The 18,317-nt window shown below is 44.9% G+C and overlaps 1 protein-coding gene and 1 long non-coding RNA gene across 5 annotated transcripts in view; both read right to left on the reverse strand.

Moving 5' to 3' along the window:
* The window catches only part of CRPPA (CDP-L-ribitol pyrophosphorylase A), a 203,761-nt gene that overhangs the window by 170,529 nt on the left and 14,915 nt on the right, over positions 1-18,317 (reverse strand). The window lies entirely within an intron of this gene.
* Positions 1,370-16,080, reverse strand: LOC141095811 (uncharacterized). Its single transcript, XR_012233476.1, has 3 exons — positions 16,028-16,080; positions 2,457-2,528; positions 1,370-2,012 (listed from the first exon to the last, which is right to left on the reverse strand). It is a non-coding gene; the product is annotated as an uncharacterized lncRNA (long non-coding RNA).

Consider the following 18,317-nt stretch of genomic DNA (forward strand, 5'->3'; position numbering starts at 1 on the left):
CACGGGAGGCGAATATAAGCTTTATGGGGGGCCAAGCGAGGGGTATGAGAAGAAGTTGTCTAAGTAGTAGACAGCGTCTTTTAAGTTTTTTACAGTAAAAGTTTTATTGATCTATTCTACAAAGAATCATAAAAAAAATACCTGGACAGTTCTGAAAACTGAAGGTTCCATAGAGAGCTACAGGCACTGGTGACATTTTTTTTTTCCTAAAATTGATGTAAATGTCTAATTATATATATATATGCAGGGAACATTATTTTCTCCTGTTTTTGGTCTCGTGAACGTCACAGTCATATTATGAGAATCTGTAGTCTTATTATCTTGGATTAATTTAGTTAATCGTAACACTATAATAATACAAATTATAAAAACAAAAATCTGCTATTTCCCTTGGTACTAGGAATCCAATTACAGCAAAAATTGCATATTGAAAGGGGCTGGAGTTTGATTTCAATGGCCTATTAAAAGCTATAGCCCAGTACACAAAAATAATAAAAGTCCTGGATAAGAAGTAAAAGGCAGGTGGGTTTTAAGGTAGCAGCACCTTCCCTTCCGATCTGCTATGTTGGCGGGATATCAGACATCATGCTGATTGATAGCTGGCTCCCCGCAGCTAGGTAGCAGGGAGCCTGCTGTCAATCAGCACGATATTGGCAGAGACGCCCTGTCGACAAAGCAGAGGAGAAGAGAAGCTCACTCTGAGCCAGCAGAAAATGTCACTGTACAGAAAAGGCAAGAAGTTAGTAACTACCTGCCTGTTAGTTAATTAAAGTCCTGTGTAACCCCTTAAAGGTAGGTGAGCTATGCCAAGTGTGACACCCGGCATTCCCGCCGATCAGCTGTTTACAGGTCCTGCTGCAGCTGGATATACACGTTGTACAGAGCCAGAATAGCTCAGCTCCCGTACATTGTTACTGGCCGTTCCCAGGTAGTGCACGTGATCTGAGCAGCAGTACCAAGAACGGCCACTACACAGTGAGGCGCTGTGCTGTTCCGCCTCTACACACAAAGTACATGCAGCCGCCATGGGACCTGCAAACAGCTGGTCAGTGGAGGTGCCAGACCACTACCGACTGATCTGATAAGGATCTGTCCTATGGATAGTTTATCAATATCAAAGTCATGGACAACCCCTTTAACTCTGCTAATAACCTGATAGTACATCTCTGCAGTAAAAAAAAAAAAATTTAAAAATAAAAAAATCCAGAACGGCAAAAAGCGCTGCGGGTTTCATTTTTGAAATGGTGTAGATCCCCCGCACATTTCATGCTTTGCATTGCTCTGCGTATCCACAGCTTAGCGCCCCTCAATTTACTGCGTATCTGAAGCGTAGCGCCCGTCGATGGCACAAATAAGGAATACAAGAAAGTAAATTGTCCTTCATGGGTTTTCTTTATTTTTCTGGGTTTTTTTGCCGTTTAGATCCCTACATTGGGAAGGATAAAAAAGTCATAGTTAGGGCTGCTAAGTCACCATCTTCAAGAAACTTTTTTTCCCTTTGGTTGCCCGACGGCCACGTGAAGATGGAGTCTATATCCGTCTCAGTGCAATTCGTATGGACTCCAGCTGTCAGGCTACAAAAATTCTCAGTCTTAAAAGGGGACATCCTGGAAGTGAATAATTAATTTAAAAAAACAGAAGTGTCTTCCTGCAATCTCACACATCCGGGGACTTCAGAAAATCCTAATATTTCCTTTTCTCTGGTGAATACCAGCCGTGGTTTGTTGGCCGTCTGGTTCTCACACCCGGATACTTTATTCTGTTTCTTTGCCCCATTACTGGGCTAGAAATCCGAAAATTTTTCTCCTCTGCCTTCTTGGAATTCCACATTGTCAATTACCGAGGCAGGAAGTTTGTAGGTAATTGTGTTTTGTTTGACTTGCAGAACAGTCGCTCTCCGCTTGCTTGCTCCCTACACGGCGCGGGAGGGGGGGTATTGTGTTCCATTGACACTGAACGCCATGTGACAGTCCTCATAATAATGGCGGCTGATTCTGCTCAATTACATTTCTCTATGAAAAAAAAAAAAAAGAGAAAACGCTAAACAAATGATCGTACTGCAGCGGAAAATCCATCCTGTTTATGGGCACCGGAGCATGGCCAGAACATCTGCGGGGCCTGGGATGTGCAGTCAGGGTCTCCGCACATTGTTCATCAGCATTCCACAACAGGCTCGGACCGCCAATGCTTAAACGGGAGGTCGACATGTTCAGCCCTTTCATATTTACCCCCACTCCCCACTAACGGTCCTCCAAGGAAAGCAGACAAAATAATAACATTGGGTTGAAAACTTACTGAATACAAAAAAACAGAGCAATCAAATGGGATCATATAAAAAACAAACACAATCTCTATCCCTACTTTGGCAATAAAACCAGAAGGAAGGCATGGTCTTACAACCCTCATAAGTTGTGTGTAATAATGAGAAATGACAAGGAAAAATGATAATTACTTACCGGTAATTTGATTTTCCAGAGCCATGACAGCACCGCACATGAGAAGGTACCCGCCCCCAGGAAACAGGAAACCTGTAGCAGAGACATAAGAAGGGGGGCGGCACCTCTCCCCTCAGTTTGTTTCAGAGTATGCAAGGTAACCGCCTTATTAGTTTACATACATGTTATATGACAGCGCTACTAATATTCCCCTTCTCCTTTAAATCCATGTCTATATACATATATCTACACATCTATATATAATTAAAAACCTCTGGTGCACCACACAACCATCACCAAGATAGGGCGGGAATAATGCAGTGCTGTCATGGCTCTGGAAAATCAAATTACCGGTAAGTAATTATCATTTTTTCCCTTCCCCATGACAGCACCGCACATGAGAGGAAAGATAGAATAGACTCCTAGGGTGGGACAACAGCAGACAACACTTTTCTCCCAAAGGCCAGATTTGAGGGCCCTAGGTCTAGTCTATAGTGTCGGAAGAAAGTGGATGGTGAGGACCACACTGCTGCCTTACAGATCTGCTCAACTGAAGCATTTGCCCTTTCAGCCCAGGACGTGGCTATGGCTCTTGTAGAGTGAGCTGTTACACCCAGTGGGGGAGTCTGGTTTGAAGAAGAGTAAGCTAGTGCAATACCCATACGAAGCCATCGTGCAATCGTTGACTTTGAAGCTTTTTTACCCCTGTTTGTCCCCTGAAAGGAGACAAAAAGGGCTGAAGACTGTCGCCATGGTTTTGAGGCTCCTATATATTGAAGCAGGCAACGTCTGACATCTAAACAATGGAAGGTTTCCTCTCCCTGGGATTTGGATTTCGAACAAAACGAGGGCAAAATTATCTCCTGCTCCCTGTGGAATTTGGAATTTACCTTTGGTAGGAAGGCTGGATCAGTTTTTATGATCACTCTATCATCCAAAAAGGTGGTATATGGTGGATTTACCGATATCGCCTGCAGCTCGCAAACACGACGAGCTGAGGTTAGGGCCACCAGGAGTACTGTTTTTAGTGTCAGCGCCTTTATTGGGATGGAAGCAATCGGTTCGAATGGAGATGCTGTCAGTGCCCTTAATACTAAATTTAGATCCCAGGGAGCTGCCTTAGGTGTTAATTTTGTGGGCCTGGATGTGAAGGAGGCTCGAATGAATCTATAGATCCATGGGTGATCTGCCAGTTTTTGATCAAACAATGCACCCAGGGCAGATACCTGCACTTTTAAGGTGCTTGTGGATAGTCCTTTTTCCAGCCCTTTCTGGAGGAACTCTAGGATCTCCTTTATTGGTATTTTCTGGGCTGTTCTAGTCAATTGTCGGCCCGTGAACTGTAAGAATTTTTCCCAAATTTTTTGGTATTTTTTTGAAGTTACCTCCTTCCTGCTAGCGAGCAGGGTGGTTACTAACGGGACTGAGAACCCTTTTGCTAGAAGGAGTCCCCTCAAGTTCCACGCAGTGAGGTGCAGCCCGTGAACTCTGGGGTGTTCCACTGGGCCCTGGTATAGCGGATTCGGGGTATCTGGGAGGATCCATGGGTCCGAGATAGACATGCGTCTGAGCCATGTGAACCATGCCCTTTTCGGCCAGAAGGGCGCAATCAGGATTATTCGAGCTTTTCCTGCCGGATCTTTTTTAAGACTACTGGAATCAATGCCAACGGGGGGAACGCATATGCCAGGTGAAATTTCCACCGGTGTAGTAGCGAATCCACCCCCTCTGGCCGCTCTCTTGGATTTAGGGAGTAGAACCTGTCCACTTTCCGATTTTCCCTGGTGGCAAACAAGTCTACTTCTGGTGTGCCCCAGGCAGCGCAGATTTCCCCAAATATTTTTTGACTTCGGGACCATTCTCCCTGGTGTAGTACATGACGGCTTAAATAATCGGCCAGATAATTGTCTGCCCCCTTTAAATGTGTACCCGATAAGGATAGAATATTGTTTTCTGCCCAAGCGAATAATTCCCTGGCTTCTGCCATAAGGGTTGCCGACCTTGTACCCCCTTGTCTGTTTACGTATGCTATGACCGTGCTGTTGTCGGATAATATGGTGACATGTTTCCCTTGTACTTTTCGCTTTACCAGGGGAAGGGCTCGCCTTACGGCTGCCAGCTCTTTTAGATTTGAGGATGCCTCCCTCATTCCGGGTTCCCACTGGCCCTGTAGGGTTTGTTTCCCTATGTGTGCCCCCCAACCACTCGGACTTGCATCCGTGGTCAATACCACCGAGTTTTGAGTCGTCCAGGGAACTGCTCAGCCACCATTTTAGGGACTCCTGCACTTGAGGAGAGAGGATAATGTCCCAATCTAGATTGGAAATACTCTTCTCCTGCTCGGACAGGATCTGCCATTGTAGTTCTCTCGTATGGCTTTGTGCCCACCGGACCGCTGGAATTGTCGCTGTTAACGTGCCCAGGAGCGACATTGCCTCTCTTACTGGTATGGCTCGACCAGACTGTATCCGTTGTATTTTTTTGTGGATAGCTCCAATTTTCCTTCCTGGAAGGCTGCACTGTTGTTTTAATGAGTCCAACTGAATTCCCAGGAATTCTTGTGACTGTACTGGAGTTAATTTGGACTTTTTCAGATTGATCATCCAGCCTAACCTAGTTAATATCTCCAGGACCCTTGTAACCGCCTTTTCGCAGTTTTCCCTGCTGTTTGTTATAACCAGGAAGTCGTCCAGATAAGGTACTAACAGGATATTTTCCCTTCTTATAAAGGACGCTACTTCCCCGATGATTTTCGTAAATATACGCGGGGCTACTGATACCCCGAAGGGTAGGCACCGGTACTGTAGATGAGTGGGGATTTGAGCAATCTCTACTACCAGTCTCAGATATTGTTGGTGTTCTTCCCATATTGGGACATGGTAATAGGCATCGGTAAGATCTATTACTGCCATGTAGCAACCTGGGTCGAGTAGTTTTACTGCTGACCCCAAGGTCTCCATTTTGAATTTTTCTGTTCTGATGTATTGGTTCAGGGCTTTGAGATTGAATATTGTTCTTAGTGACCCATCTGGTTTTGGCGTGAGGAACAGAGTACTGTAAAACCCTTTTCCTTTCAGATGAGATGGTACTTTTATAAGTACCTCTTTTTGAATGAGCTGGATCTCCTTTTCTAATGTAGCCTGATTCTTCTTGGCTACCCGGGTCACTTTTAGTCTCTGAGGAGGAAGGGTTAGAAAACTGAGTCGTAGGCCCTCGGCCAACAGGTTGGTTACCCACTTTGAGGTGGGCAATGCTACCCACTGATGGACAAAGAATCGAAGCCTTCCCCCAACCGCCCTGGCGTCATTGCTTGGTATCGGGTCTCGGGGTGCTTCTACTAAAGAGGAAACCTCTCTCCTTCCTTCCCCTCCAGGGCCTACCCCGCGTGGATCTATCGTCTGGCCGCCCTCGGCTCCCTCTATTCCCTGTTCCACGAAAGGACAAGTGAGCCTCAGTCCACCGACGCCTAGGGAAGGGGGTTGGAAACCGTTTTTTCTTATCTGATGCTTTTTCCAAAATTTCGTCCAGTGCTTTTCCAAATAAGTATTGGCCCTCACAGGGGACGGCGCAGAGTTTAACCTTTGACTGGAAATCTGCAGACCAGTTTTTTAACCAAAGTGCTCTGCGGCCTGAATTAGAAAGGGCGCATGCACAGGCAGCACCTCGGACGGAATCTACTGCGGAGTCAGCCAGGAATCCTGCTGCTTTCTGTAGGAAAGGTATTGCCTCCAGCAGTGTCTCTCTTGGGCATTTATTCTTAATTTGGTCACTTAATTCGTCTAACCACCTGACCATAGCACGTGCCGTACAAGTGGCAGCCACCCCTGGTTTAAACGACCAAGCTGATGCTTCCCAAGCAGCTTTAAGAAAAGCATCTGCTTTCTTGTCAAGGGGGTCTTTTAGGGCGCCCATATCCTCAAATGGCAATGCTATCCCTTTGGATGTACTAGCAATAGCGGCATCTAGTCTGGGTGCCTTTTCCCATTTATCACATACCTCCTCATCAAACGGGTATTTTCGTTTGAGCGCCTGCGGTATGGACATTTTTTTGTTGGGTTTTTTCCACTCTCTCTTGATTAAATTTAGCAGGTTATCATGGAAGGGAAAAACTCTTCGCTTTTTCCCCTCAAGATTGCTAAACATAGCATCTTGAATTGATTTAGGCTCTTTTGGTGTCTCAAGTCCCATTGTGGACCTTACAAGTTTTAGCAATTTCCCAATGTCCTCAGATAGAAAATATGGACGCCCCTTTTCCTCGTCCGAGGAGTCTAGGTCTGAATCCGAGGCCCCTATCTCCCCTTGCTCTTCCTCAGACTCAATATCAGTAGTTATCTCTATGGGAGGCAGTGGGGGCGGGGGTGAGGCAGGCGTTATATCGGTGCTATGTGTGGCCTGCTCTTTTATTTCCTCTTTCACCATCGATTTTACTTGATCCCGGATCATAGCTTTAATGCTTTGGAGCAGGGATGGTGACTCTTCGGCCACTGTCTTTTTAATGCACGAGCGACAGAGTCGCTTGTCATACGTTTTAGCTAGGCCCTTTTTACATAACGCACATTCTTTGTTCTTTTGTTTGGATGTGGCCTTTCCCTACAGAAAACATACACAGGGCCTTTGTTAATATTTTGTGCTGCCTTACAAAGGCACTCACCCGGCCCACTGGGTACCCCGGCAGCTGGTAGCTTTTCCTCCTGGACTTGCTCTCCAACTTCAGGATCCATTTCGTTCTGCTGCTGGCTATACGTGGAGCCTGTGTGCAGCCTCTCTGGGACAAGTGGCGTCTGCCGCGACTCCCTTCTTAAGGAGGAGCGGTGCGCGCTTCTGGGACTGCTCCCGCCCGGAAGTGCCCAGTACACCGCTCCCCCGGCGTGCGACGTCACTTCCGGTGCGACTCCGGAAGCCGTCGCCACTCAAATCGGCGCCAGCGTCATGGTGGCCACGCCTACCCCGGCCCTGCCTCCCACTGGAGCGGCCGCCGGGGAGTCACAGGAGGAGGACGCCATTTGCAGCGCCCACAAGCTGGGCTGACAGGCGCGCGCGACCGCGCCCCCTGCCGCTCTCTCCCCCCGGACCTCGGCCTCCCGACCGGATCATCAGAGGGGGATCCCTCCAAGGTACCGCTCTGCCCCAGGCACCTGCCCGCAAGAAACAGGAAACCAAACTGAGGGGAGAGGTGCCGCCCCCTTCTTATGTCTCTGCTACAGGTTTCCTGTGGGCGGGTACCTTCTCATGTGCAGTGCTGTCATGGGGACGGAAAAATGAGTAATGAACACATGAAGCAAAAAAAGAGCAAAAAGCCCTGGAGAGTCCTCACACCAGCTTAAATCTATCAGTTATTAGAAAGCAATCCTTCCACTTAGTGACAAATAATATCAGCTGGTGCAATTGATGGCCGATAAAAAGGTGTCCCATTACCAAGGTACCACACAAGAAACATCTCGTGATGGGTAACACCAGTGAGCTGTCTCAAGACCTTCACAACCTTATTGTTGCAAAACATACTAATGGCATTAGTTACAGAAGAATGTCTAAACTACTGTAGATGCTAGTGAGCACTGCTGGGGCCATAATCCGGAAGTGAAAAGAACATCATTTCATCATAAACCTGCCACGATCAGGTGCTCCCCACAATATTTCAGACAGAGGAGTGAAAAGAATTGTCAGAAGAGTTGACCACCTGTGGAGAACCACAGAAAAACCTGAAATCAGCAGGTACAATTATTTCAAAGTAATGTACTCAACCTCACAACCTCCATGGCCTGTATCCACGCTCACCACACAAGACTCCATGGCTGAACAAAAAGCATGTTCAAGAGAGTTTAAAGTTTGCTCAATAACATTTAGACAAGCCTTGGAAATACTGGTAGAATATAGTTTGGTCAGATGAGCCCAAAACTGAACTTTTTGGACGCCATAATACACACCATGTTTGGAGGCCAAAAGGCCCATAAACACCATGAAGTTTGGAGGTGGGAACATCCTGGTGTGGGGCTGTTTTTCAGCATACGGCACTTGCAAACTTGCCTGGTCCACTCCCGTCTTATCCGCTATCTCTCTGATAACTCTCTTCTCGACCCTCTCCAATCCGGTTTCCGCTCCTTACACTCTACTGAAATTGCCCTCACTAAAGTCTCTAATGATCTACTAACAGCTAAATCAAATGGTCATTACTCCATGCTAATTCTCTTGGATCTCTCTGAAGCATTCGACACTGGGGATCATCAGCTCCTCCTCACTATGCTCCGTTCTATTGGCCTCAAGGACACCGTTCTCTCCTGGTTCTCCTCCTATCTCTCTGACTGCTCCTTTACTGTATCTTTTGCCGGTTCCTCCTCCTCTCACCTTCCCCTTACTGTTGGGGTTCCTCAAGGATCGGTTCTAGGCCCCCTCCCTCCTCTTCTCCTTGTACACTGCCCCTATTGGTCAAACAATCAGTAGATTTGGTTTCCAGTACCATCTCTATGCTGATGACACCCAATTATAAGCTTCTTCTCCTGACATCACACCAGCCTTTCTAGAAAACACCGGCGATTGTCTAAACGCTGTGTCTAACATCATGTCCTCACTATATCTGAAACTGAACCTGTCAAAGACTGAACTCCTTGTGTTTCTTCCCTCTACTAATGTACCTATACCCGACATTGCCATTTCTGTGTGTGGCTCCACTATTACTCCCCAGCAACATGCCCGCTGTCTTGGGGTCATACTTGACTCCGAGCTTTCCTTTACCCCCCACATCCGATCACTGGTTCGCTCTTGTCATCTGCACCTCAAAAACATTTCTAGAATTTGACCTTTTCTTACTTTTGACTCTGCAAAAACTCTTACTGTTTCTCTTATTCATTCTCGTCTGGACTATTGTAACTCTCTTCTAATCGGTCTCCCTCTTACCAAACTCTCCCCTCTCCAATCTGTCTTGAATGCTGCAGCCAGGATCATATTCCTCACCAATCGTTACACCGATGCCTCTACCTTGTGCCAGTCATTACACTGGCTACCCATCCACTCCAGAATTCAGTATAAACTTATTACCCTCACCCACAAAGCCCTCCATGGCTCAGCACCACCCTACATCTCCTCCCTTGTTTCAATACACCACCCTACCCGCGCCCTCTGTTCTGCTGATGACCTGAGGTTAGCATCCTCAATAATCAGAACCTCCCACTCCCGTCTCCAAGACTTTACATGTGCTGCGCCAATTCTTTGGAATGCACTTCCCAGGTCAATACGATTAGTCCCCAATCCCCACAATTTTAAGCGTGCCCTGAAAACGCATTTATTCAGACTGGCCTACCACCTCAACACATTAACCTAATCTATCCCTGTGGGGCACAGCCAAAAGTTTTACCATAACCAGGTTCCCCGCATCATGTTCCCACATGCTTTATGCATCCATTAGCCCTCTGTGTCTGTACTGTTACCCACTTAACATTATGGCTGGTGCATACAATCAGGGCAACTGTTACCACCCACCTTTCGTGTCTCCCTCTTTCCTCATAGACTGTAAGCTTGTGTTAAATATTAATAATTCGTTAAATATTTCTTATTACACCCAGTTCTGTAGATTGCTTTAGCTTATATGACATAGGCTATTTTTAAGCTTGGCTCATGGTAGAAATGTCAGCTCATTACATATTTAAGTTTAGCCTTGAGGTAAATGTCAAACTCCATATATACCGAGATCACGTGCTTCAAGAGACGTATATAATTCATGGCTAACTGTAGAGGTCGCTGTCTTCTTCCCTCACCATCATGAGAGACAGACACGAAGAAGTCGTCTGTGCTGGGCCATGACATGACATAACAGCTGGGATGTTACTTTACTACGAAGAAGCCTAAGAGAGACAGCAGCTATTTGCTATTCAGGATCCCGGAGAGAAGAAGAATACATGTTGCTTTTGCCATGTGGGATCTCAGAGTATGAACAATGGACAATTTCTCTTTCACTTATTTTTATTCACCTGTTTTTCTGTAATAACCTTTCTTTGATGGAAGAATCCAAATAAACCACTATATTTTTATCTGGTAACTAGTCCTGAGTATTTTACAGGATAAGCATTATTTTACAGCTTGCGAGCAGGGCCCTCATTCCTCTTGGTATTTGTTATAACCTATGTGATTATTGTTATGCTGTAATGTCTATTGTCTGTACAAATCCCCTATGAAATGTAAAGTGCTGCGGAATATGTCGGCGCTATAGAAATAAAATTTATTATTATTATTATTATTATAATTGAAGAAAGGGTAAATGGACAAATGTACTGAGACTTTCTTCATAAAAATCTGCTGCCATCTACCAGGATGATAAGGAAATAAAGGTGGACATTTCAGGAAGACAATGATCCCAAACACACGGCCAAGGAAATGCTCAAATGATTTCAGATTAAGAAAATAAAACGGCTAGAATGGCCAAGCCGATCTCCGGACCTGAATCCTATAGAAAATGTATGAAAGGAACTAAAGCTCAGAGTTCATAGAAGGAGCCCACGGGACCTTCAGGATGTGAAGAGAATTTGTGTGAAAGAATAGGCCAAAATCACACCTGAGCAATGCCTGCGACTAGTTTCTCCATACAAGAGGCGTCTAGAGGCTTCATCACCAACAAAGGCTTTTGTACGAAGTATTAATTAAATATCGCTAAGCATGTTTAATGCTTTTCCATTGATTTCCCATTATTACACAAAATTAACTTATGAACATTTATGGATCATTTCTTTGCCTGTGTGGATTGGATGGGTTGTTACGAACATCAGGTGAGAATTTATGTAAATAACACCTTTAGAAATAGCCTTAATCTATGTGAACACGTAGCGGACCTCTTGCAGAAGTTACCGCGAGAATTCCGGATTCCATTCCGCGGGAAAATCGCATTTTAAATTCCCGCAATTTTCACGTGGAAAAACTAGCGTTTTGCAAGCGTAATTAGCTCGCAGAATGCTAGCGTTTTCCAAGCGATCTGTAGCATCGCTTGGAGAACTGATTGACCGGTTGGTCACATTCGTCAAACATAGTGTTTGACGAGTGTGACCAACTTTTTACTACTGACGCTGCCTATGGGGCATCAGTAGTAAAAGATAGGATGTAAAAAATAACAAAAAAAAATAAAAAAATATTGTTATTCTTACCTTCCGGCATCCCGCGCAGCCTTCCCGCCGTTCTCCATGCTCCCGGTCACAGTAATCCTTTGCGAGAATGACCACGATGGTGTCCGCTCTCGCGGGATCGCGACGTCTCGCGGTCATTCGCGATGACGTCGCACTCCGACGCCATCGCGAATGACCGCGAGACGTCACGATCCCACGAGAACAGACCCAATTGCGGTCATTTTCGTAAAGGATTAATGGGACCAGGAGCATGGAGAACGGCGGGAAGGCTGCGCGTGATGCCGGAAGGTAAGAATAATTCTATTTTTTACAGGGATATGGTACCCAGAGCCCAGTGGACAGTCTCCTCTCCTCCGGACAGTGGGTACCATCCGCAAATGTTCTGCTTATTTTTCGCATGGTGTGCACAGCCACATGCGGAAAGTAAGCAGAACAATGCATTCCTATGGGTGCGGGATCGCCGCGATTCCGCTAAATTAATGAGCATGCTGCATTTTTTACCGCGAAGCAATTCCGCCACGGTAAAAACCGCAGCATTAGCACAGCATTGCGGAATCCCATAGGAATGCAAGGGATGCTTACTTTTCGCGGCAAAATCAGGCGTTTAAAACCGCAGCGGAAACGCGAAAAAAACGCTACGTGTGAACTCAGCCTTACTTAGGAAATTGGTGATATGATTCAATATTTATTGCACCTGCTGTATGTGTTGAAACTTTCTTTTACTCACTTTCCAGAATTCATTATGCTTGACACCATCCCAATGGCTGGCCTGCCCTGAACTAAATATGCCTGTATGCAAACAAGTGAGCAGGAGCAGAGACACAAAGACCACCCACACTTTCTGTAGAGAGACAAAGACCACCCACACTTTCTGAAGAGAGGCAAAGACTTGCCCCCACACCCTGTGCAGGGACAAAGGCCACCCCCACTTCCTGTAGAGATAGAAAAAAAAAGTCCTTACTTCCTGTAAAAAGACAAAGAACTACCCACCACTTCCTGTGCAGAGACAAAGACCTGCCCTCACGTTATGTACATACAAAAGGACTAATCCGACTTCTTGTGCAAGGACAAAGACCCACCCCCAGTCACAGATTTACCAGGACAGAAAGGAGCTAGAAGACTGCAGGGCATGATTTCTCCTAATCCTGCATGGATTATAAGTACTTCCCCTTCTTATTCTTTTGACAGTGTAGGGTGTTATGATTGGGTCACCGAAGAGGAGAGCAAGCCCAAGCTAAGCCACAGAAAACCAGAGAGGTTGGTAACTAAGCGGATTGCAGAACCCGGATCCTATCCACACAACTAGCAGTAGCTGTGGAGCGTGCTGACGATGATCCTAGACGCCTCGGCACAGCCGGAGAGCTAACTAAGTCTAAAGCAAGAAAGAGGAAATCTAAACTGCCCCAGAGCAGAGGCCAAAGGAATAGATAGCCCCCAAACATATAATTGTCAGTGAGACAAGATGAAAACACAAACGCAGGTAGGAAAATAGACTGAGCAATTGATGGGGCCCACACTAACTAGACAGGACAGGAAAGGAAAGACCCTGTCGGCAATCACGCAAAAAACCTGCAAAAAGGTCCAACACGTCTGATACAAAAATACTGAAGTCGCACGACTTCACCCCCACTATATCAGCAGTCTGGTATATTCTGAAAGCAGAGCAAAAAGAGGCCAATCTAATAAGGGACAAAAACAAACTGGCACAAGCAGTAACATATGGATGGTGATTCAGCACAGCCCCAGCCAGAGCTGGCTGACCCACACAAAACTGAAATAGACAAAACCAGATCAAATGTGAACAGAATAGCAAAAGAACACTTAGCTGAGCATGCAGGGACTGATCTGGAAACTAAGACCTCAGGAGGCAGGAAAAAATCACCAGCAGGGATAGAGGGAGTCGGCTGTCTTAAATCCAGTCTGAAACCCCAGATCTCCAATCGTCGTCCTCATTATCAGGTGGCAAGCCTCTGTTAATCAGATCAGCTCCATTACCTCCAGTAACCACCAGAGGGAGTCCAGAAAGAGAACTCGCAAACCCCTCCGTCAACCTGACCAGCTGCACCACCTTCAGCAGTAACCAGAGGTAGGCCAGAAAGCGAATTCACAACAGCAGGGGTTAATCTGCTTAGCTGAGAGCTCTTGGAGCCAAGGCTCTCAGCTGTGCACTGGTGGCCACTCCCATCTCCTATATAATCTTGGCCCTGGCTAATACTCATTGTCAGAACTAGCTTATGCTGCATGGCTGGAGTTTGTTGGTGGTTATCATTGGAGAAAGGCGTTTGGTGGATTTATATGAGACTGTTGCTAGGTTTTCAGTGTGTGATAATTCACTTTCTTCTCCTACTTTGGTTTAACCCCATCCTCCACTCCCCGATGTATCTCTCTGTTATATGTGTATATTTGTATGTTTGGTATTTTCCTTTATCCCTTGTTGTGAGTTCATTTTCTGGTCCACCAGTCGTGAGTTCTCCTGCCAGGCTCCCTCTGGTGGTAACAGGAGGTAGTGAGGCTGATTTAATCAGTAGAGATCTGACACCTGATAATGAGGATGACGATTGGACCTCAGGAATCTCAGACTGGATTTAAGACAGCCAACGCCCTATTCTGGTTCTGGTGATTCCTTCTGCTTGTCAGGTCTTGGTTTTCAGCTCTGTTCCAGTCATCTAAAGCTAAGTTTTTCTGCTAATGTTCACACTTGATTTTGTTGGTCTATTCAGTTTTTTGTGTGGTCAGCCAGCCCTGGCTAGGGCTGTGCTGAATTTCCACTCTTATTTACCTGTATTTGCCAATTTGCTTTTTGTCCCTTATTAGATTGGCCTCTTTTTGCTCTGTCTCAGAATATTTAAGAGTGCTGATATAGTGGGAGAAGTCTAGTGACTTCAGGGTTAATTTTGCTATCAGAAGTGTTGGACATTATTTTTGTAGGGTTTTTTGCAGATTGCAGACAGTGTCTTTTCCTTTCTAGTTAGTTTGGGCCCCATCGTTTGCTCAGCCAATTTTCCTGCCTGTGTTTGTGCTTTCATCTTGTTTCAACATCAATACATGTGTGGGGGCTGTCTTTCCTTTGGGGTCTGCTCTGGGGCAGTTAGATTTCCCCTTTTCTTGCTTCAGGCTTATGCAGTTCTCCGGCTGTGACGAAGCGTCTAGGATCATTGTAGGTACGCTCCACGGCTGCTGCTAGTTGTGTGGTTAGGATCAGGGATCTGCAATCTGCATAGTTACCAACCTCTCTGGTTTTCTGTGACTTAGCTTGTTTTTTTTTTTCTGCTCGGTGACCCATTCATAACAATCCCTGTTGTGAACTCATTTTCTGGTTTACCTCTGGCTTCTGGTGAGGGTGGTGGAGCTGGCTGTGTTGACAGAGGAGTCATTAGTTCTCCATCTGGGCTCCCTCTAGTGGTGACAGTGGGTAATGAAGCTGATCTAAATGGCAGAGACCTGCCACCTGAGGAGGACTGTGAGTGGACATCAGGAGTCTCTGACTGGATTTAAGGCAGCCGACTCCCTAATCTTGTGCTGGTGATTTTTTTCCTGCCCTGAGGTTCTGGTTTCCAGTTCTGTTCCTGCCTTCTCAAGCTAAGTGTGCTCTGCTATTTTTTTCACATGAGATTTGATATAGTTTACTCAGTATTTGTGGTCAGCCAGCCCCTGCTGGGGCTGTGCTGAATTTCCATTCTTATGTCTCTGTTTATGCCAGTTTGCTTTTGTCCCTGATCAGATTGGTCTCTTTTTGCTCTGTCTTCAGAATATACCAGAGTGCTGATATAGGGAATTGAAGTCTAGCAGGGTTTTTGTTATCAGAAAGTGTTGGACATTTTTGGCAGGGTTTTGTGCGTGAATGTAGACAGCATCTTTCCTTTCCTTTCTAATTAGGGTGGGCCGCATCATTTGCTCAGCCTATTTTTCTATCTGTGTTTGTGTTTTCATCTTGTCTCACTGACAATACATGTTTGGGGGCTGTTTATTGCTTTGGGGTCTGCTCTGGGGCAGTTTAGATTTCCCCTTTTCTTGCTTTAGGCTTATTTAGTTCTCCGGCTGTGACGAGGCATCTAGGATCATCGTAGGTACGCTCCACGGCTACTGCTAGTTGTGTGGATAGGATCAGGGGTCTGCAATCCGCTTAGTTACCAACCTCTCTGGTTTTCTGTGGCTTAGCTTGTTTTTCCTCCTTGGTGACTCATTCATAACATATCCCTGTTTGTATTGCCTTGTCTGGTTGGTGTATTACGGTACACTATTACTCCCCTCTTCCCTGGGTGAGGAAAGAGTACAGACCGAGGGCAGATTCAGGAGCTAAGGCAAGGTATGTGAAACCGGCATCTTCACCATCAGAAGTAATCTGTGGAGTAGGGCGAGCTAGGGCGCCCCTAGCGGTAGGAACAGGTATGGAGCCACCAATACCGGGACACCAGAGTCGTGACACCCCCACTTCCTGTGCAGACACGAAGACCTGCCACCACTTCCTGTGCACGGACAAAGACTTACCGACATTTAGAATAGATTTACAAAAACCCAAGCCATGTGCAGAGACAAAGCACCGTCCCCATCTCTGCTGTTTGATATGGATTACACCTGACAACAAACAGCGGACACCAAGTTACACAGAAGTGAGAAACAGTGGACCTTTTTTTTTGGGGGGGGGGGGGGGGGAAGGAAGGCGGGTAAGAGCAGGATTTCTAAATAGAATAGATTTTATATCAATTATAAAATATTATATTAACCACATTATCTAATTATCTATCAAATGAGATCAAGGTGTCTGGAAACACGAGGAGCATGCAGGGTTAAATCGGTTATAAGCAAGTCCTAAAATGCACGGTACTGGGAAGGCTGACGCATCTCGGGCCGTCCTAAGTTCCTATTTAAACTTGACCAGAATTTAACTATTCTCCATGTACAGAGTAGGTGAATACCATCAGTTTTTTTTTTTTGGTTTTTTTTTTGTTTTTTTTTTTTTTGTTTTTTTTAAGAGTACCGGCCCTTTAAAGTCTGACCGTCAGGATGCCAATTCCTCACCATGTTGTACCTAGTCATTAGGAATGTAATGGAGAGCTTCCGTGTGTGTGACGCATGTTATTCTGGAGCTGGACGGCCGACATTCACAAAAGGTGTTCATTAAAGCCAGGTACAATGTCTCAGTCTACGCGGGACATGAATGGCGCGGACGTCTGAAAGTGACTTCATGTGACGGCTCAGCCAGACTTAATATCAGAAAATCGCTCGCACGGAGACTGGGGCAGGAAATAATTACTTTTTGTAGTCTGACATTAAAGGAGCGGCAGACATTTGCAGCACTTCTCAGGACTGGTGCCGGCTATAGCAGCCAGATAAAAGGAAGATATGTCTACTGACAGGAAACCAGTAATGCCCTCCCAGGTAATATTATATGCCATCATCATCATCATCAGCCCGTTCAATGCAGAAAACAATCTCACCCACCCCAAAAGTCTACAATACCAAAATAGCTAAAAATACAGAGATGCCCTTTAAAAATGTTTACAAACTTAAAATTTAACGGTATGTATACTTTGTAATTATTTTTTACTTTTCCAGTGCATTTAAAAAATAAAAAATTCTGGAGGTAAAAACTGGATTAAAAATCTCCAACCGCTTTTTCTCTTCAGCTCCAAACTATAGGTCTCCGTGGTTACAGACTACAAACAATCCATGCGTAGTCTGACCTTACGCATGTGTTACTTTTCCATCTGTATCTCTCCTTCTTGTTTGAAGGAGTTATCTTGGACTCCCCCCCCCCCCCCCCCCCCCCCCGAAGTAACGAAGAGTGAAATGGATGCAGCTCTTATTGTAAGGTAAATGATTGTGTGCAACACAGAAGATTAACACCTTCTCTGCTGGACACAATAAACCAACACACAATGGGGATTATACTATTACACCTATGGAAAACCAGGGACGTATTATAGTAGTTATATTCTTGTATATAGGAGGCAGTATTATTGTAGTTATATTCTTGTATATAGGAGGCAGTATTATTGTAGTTATATTCTTGTATATAGGAGGCAGTATTATTGTAGTTATATTCTTGTACATAGGGGCAGTATTATTGTAGTTATATTCTTGTACATAGGGGCAGTATTATAGTAGTTATATTCTTGTATATAGGAGGCAGTATTATTGTAGTTATATTCTTGTACATAGGAGCAGTATTATAGTAGTTATATTCTTGTATATAGGAGCAGTATTATTGTAGTTACATTCTTGTACATGGGAGCAGTATTATAGTAGTTATATTCTTGTATATAGGGGCAGTATTATAGTAGTTATATTCTTGTACATAGGAGCAGTATTATAGTAGTTATATTCTTGTACATAGGGGCAGTATTATAGTAGTTATATTCTTGTACATAGGGGCAGTATTATAGTAGTTATATTCTTGTACATAGGAGCAGTATTATAGTAGTTATATTCTTGTACATAGGGGGCAGTATTATAGTAGTTATAGTCTTGTACATAGGGGCAGTATTATAGTAGTTATATTCTTGTACATAGGGGGCAGTATTATAGTAGTTATATTCTTGTACATAGGGGGCAGTATTATAGTAGTTATATTCTTGTACATTGGAGCAGTATTATAGTAGTTATATTCTTGTACATAGGGGCAGTATTATAGTAGTTATATTCTTGTACATAGGGGCAGTATTATAGTAGTTATATTCTTGTACATAGGGACAGTATTATAGTAGTTATATTCTTGTACATAGGGGGCAGTATTATAGTAGTTATATTCTTGTACATAGGAGCAGTATTATAGTAG

This window comes from Dendrobates tinctorius, unplaced genomic scaffold, assembly GCF_039654945.1.
Source record: "Dendrobates tinctorius isolate UK_male_01 unplaced genomic scaffold, ASM3965494v1 ptg000070l, whole genome shotgun sequence".
NCBI lineage: Eukaryota > Metazoa > Chordata > Amphibia > Anura > Dendrobatidae > Dendrobates > Dendrobates tinctorius.